Below are 4,604 nucleotides of genomic sequence, written 5' to 3' on the forward strand. Positions count from 1 at the left end.
TCTCATAGTTCATGTCTAGGAATCCCGTTCATGAAATCACCCCGAACACCTGAGTGTCCCCAGTCTGGCAGTTCGAGTTACAGGGGTTGTAGTGATATTAATAACTTAAACTGCGGCGGGAGACATGATGTAGGCAAACGGATATAGTTTAGTTACAAGTGAAAGTGTCATGAGGCCCTACAACTCATTACTCTGTCATCAAGAGTCATGCTTTACCAGGGCTTATTGTGGTGATTATCTAAAAGTAGCCAGGATGAGTGACGAGGAGCTTGGTAATATATCTTAATCAACAGTAGAGATCACTCAATTTGACGAGGATTTTTTTTGATGAAAGTATTTGTGTCAACAGGTTTTTTAAGGTAACAGAACAGGCTACGTCAGGGGTCCCCAACTATCGAGCCGGGCCCCAAAACTGGGCTGCGGGCCATCTGCTACCGGTCCTCAGAGGCAAATGTATCCTATGTTTTACAGTGTTGCTCTGTCTGTTGCTATGTCCCTGTTGCCATGAAAATATAGAACCAATTAATCTACCAAACAGCACACAGAAGTAATAAGGGTTTTTATACATTATATGCTCTATCACTGGCTCTGCCCCTTCGACTGGTCCCTGGGATTGTACCGGCCCTTTGTATATGACAAGTTTATATTTTTACAAACGTACTGATGCCATTTGACCAAAGAACTGGCAGTCACTGAATGTACTAGGGCTATAATCGATGGAAGAAATTGATTGACTAAAGGCTTGTCCTTGCATCAATTAGTCCACTAAATGGGGCATGGAATTAGTAAAGGCTCTGACAGTGCACTGACAAGACAAGAAACGGACCAGTAATTGCATTGTATTCAAGTTGCCAGAATAAATTCACAAGCAATTCAGAGATATCTCCAGCTATCTCATTCCAGTACTTCTCCTTTCTGCTGCTATCCAAATAAAAACGTTATAATGCCAATACAATACTTAGGCAACTAATATAGCTATTATACATGTATGGTTTTAGGAAATGAGGAAATGATCTGCCCGTGTTGAGAAATTAAATTAAATTAAACACTACCAGCAGGATCTAATGTCTTCTCTATTCAAAGCAGGGTAAGACTAGGACAACATTTCGAAATTGTGATTTATGGTGTAAGATATGGAGGGAAAATGTCATCCGTAACATATGAAGACTCTAAATCTTATCGTTTCTGTCTTGTTTTGTCAGAGTTATGGATGTCCAAATGAATAGTGCATTAATGGGTGAAATGTCAGTCACAGATCACTAGTCAAATCTAATCAAATGCCTCCTGGCTCTGGCTCTATCTATCCATCGCACGTCCCCAAAATCCGATTCTAAATATTTAATAAGTTCAACTGACAGGCTAACAGTATAAGCCCTATTAAATGTTGGTAAGGTAAAAATGGAGTTTGGGGGTTACTGTGTCAACATGAAAACATTTAATTATAACCACTGACTATTACTGTATCAAGTGTCACACTCAGGGCCGCTACAAGCCATTTGGTGCACCCAAAACAGCACCCATACACCCAACCTACTTCCAACGAATAGAAAATGCCTACGGGTTCGATGTCCGTGATATCACCTTAAAGTTACTATTTTTGTTATACATTTAATTGTGTAAATATTGCATAAATCACCATCCTAACTGGGGTCTGGGCCGTCAACCAAGAGGTTTTCAACAAAAATACCTGTTGGTGCTTTTTAGATGCAGTATAATTAGCAACTCATTACTTTATTATGAGAACCTGCACAGTCCCTAAAAGTTCTTGCTCCGCCCCTGCTCCAACAGGGCAATTCAAAGTCCTCAGAGTCTGAGATGGTTCATATGGCACAAACATGCCCGAGATGTACTTTGGTGCTAGGCCATGGAGAGACTTGTACACAAGCAGAGCTGCTTTAAAGTCTATTCTCTCTTTTTGTTTCTGTGGCCAAAGACGATGATTTCAGTCTTGTCTAAGTTCAGCTGGAGGAAGTTGTTTTACATCCACACACTGATCTGTTGGATGCAGTGACAGTGAATCCACTGGTCCATATTCTAAGCCTTTCTCCAGCTCGTCTGCAGAACAAATCAAGGCTCAAGAAGCCACTACAGGCAAACTGTTGATGCTTTCTGTTGCATTTATATAAACATGATTTAGATGGTATGAAGTTGAACCACTTTGGCTTTGCACACGCCGTTGTGTCAGCTCCGCGGTTTTCCGTGCCAGCTCAATGCATCGTTGTTTCTAATTGAATATGAGGTTATTTTTCCTCATCTGAACACGGTTTTGCTCCTTGTGGCTTGTTGGATATGTATGCTCTCAACTGTGCCCCTGAACTGTATGTTTAATCTGTGGCTTGTGCAGCTGACCCTGTGCATCTCAAACTTCATGGCATGTGAGTGGTGACGCTTGAGTCTAAATTTCAATCGATGAAGAACTAAAGACAGAGTATGCCTCCCGTGCGCTGCCTGTTTAATTGCAAAAGGAACAGTGCGTCTCCTGCACAAATAGCCTAATGTGTCATTCATTCCAAACGGCCTGGTCAGGTGTGCGCCCCTTGGAGCACTTCATGTCCTACCCACTGATCATTTTGTGCGTAATGGGAGCGGCGGCACTAGTCTAAATTGTTCAAAATCATTTAAAACCGAATGTGGATGAAACAGCGAGTAATTACGTTGTGACAAACAAACGGAAAAATGGAAATTCACTTACACTCTCCTTCATCAAGGTGACACGAGGCCAACATGCACATTGTATAGTTTCAGTTTTGTTGCATCATCTACACTGACAATTAGTGATCTAGTTAACCAGCATCAAAATAAAACTCAGATTTTTCTATCAGGATCCAAACCATTCTGCTGCTGTTTGGACCCAATGTCTGTGCAAGGCTCCAGCGTTCTACTTTGCCACTTCTAAATACTGCTTGTTCTCACATAATTTATTTTCAGAGACAGTTTAAAAGTCAGTAAACAATAAGTGCAAGAAAATACATAAACTGGATGTGTCTGGCAGTGAGATAAAGTTGAGGATGCAGGTTTAGAATGCCATGAATGCTTTGAGTGTGTGTCACAGATATTCTTACCCCAGAAGCACCTCAGCCGCGGTGTCACCTCCAAGTCCTGCTTGCTGACTCACGGGGCCATGACAGTCCAGCAACAAGGAACTACCACACTGCTTCTGTCGGCGTACACAAACAAGAATTTACATCATTTTTAACATAAATTTGCATGAAACTTTTGTGACTGAGCTGGGGGTATTTAACATCAACTTACCCAAAAACCCTAAGCTTGCTGAAAAGTATGTGTAAAAGAAATAAACAGAATTGTAAAGCTGACAAACTGAGTGGCCAATAAATATGTTCAGTATTTGACGACAAATACTCTCTTCTTCTTAAAGTACATTTACTATAGCAGCAACTACTTCAACTTCGGGTTGACAAAATGATCAAAAATCAGACACTAATCAATACAAAACTAGTATTGCTACAGCAGGATACTCTTTACACAAGAGTTTTGAATCATCTTGAACTAGAACTAGTATAAGACTCTGTGATAACAAAAAAGAAAGTACTATCTATTATCTATGGCTTGTACAAATGTTGACTTGCTTTGATCTTGATGGTTTTGTCTCTGTCTAGTTCAGCTTAAGTTTTAGGGTTAGTCTCAGTTTAGTACAATTTGGATGTGGTGTGTTATTGTTATCATATCAAGCTTATTGCAATAGTATCAAAATCGAGTTTGAAATGTTAGTATCGTGACAACACAAATTCATCTACAGCACCGAACAACAGAACAGTGCATTTATAGATCAATAATCATTCTATCAAGGTAAAAATGAGACAATCTTCAAGCTACATGCAAGAAACTATGTCAAAAAGCCAAACAATTAGCATTAGTGTTGCTATGGGGAATAGTGAAGATCAGGCCCATTTCCTTAAATGAAGTGCTTCCAAAGCTCCCTCTGCTGCTCGTGACCTTTGCCTGTCTTCATAGTAATATATTTCACTTATGGGTGGCAGATTCTGGATACATACTCACGTAGAGATAATGCAATTGCTTCATCATCAGGATGACCTTATGCTTTTAAAACGTCCTCTACAACTCAAGCTCATTGTCACTCATTTCTCTTGGTTCCTTTTTTTCTTGTAGTAACCCCTAAACTCATTCGATCACTTTCTTGAATTAGCTGCACAGTGAGGCCCCTGCGACCCCCGAGCGCGACGCACGGAGTCACAACAATCGGTAAGTCCCTGCCCCCAGTTCTCCAAATAGGGGAGACTAAAAATAAGTCCCGTGTTGCAACTGTTGCGCGCGGGCCAATCACTGTCCCGTAAACCGACCCCACTCAGTGTATTCCAACGGACCAGCAAATAACCCATGATCACAGACGCGGGATGACGCGTCCCGGGCCCTTTATAAAGACATGTCTGAGTCTGGGACACGCTCAAACATTGAAGACACAACCGCGCTACTCGACTCAAGCCTCACACAAGTTCATCTCCTGCTGAAGGCTCGGGTTTGTCAAGAAGGTGCCAATTAAAAGAAGCGGACGAGCAGCTGCCTTGGACATTGTTAAACCGAAGTGATTTCATCCATCACATTATTCCTGACAGGGGCCCGGACAG

Source organism: Eucyclogobius newberryi, unplaced genomic scaffold (assembly GCF_026437365.1).
Source record: "Eucyclogobius newberryi isolate DKJ021-1_F unplaced genomic scaffold, fEucNew1.0.hap1 SCAF_7, whole genome shotgun sequence".
Lineage (NCBI taxonomy): Eukaryota > Metazoa > Chordata > Actinopteri > Gobiiformes > Gobiidae > Eucyclogobius > Eucyclogobius newberryi.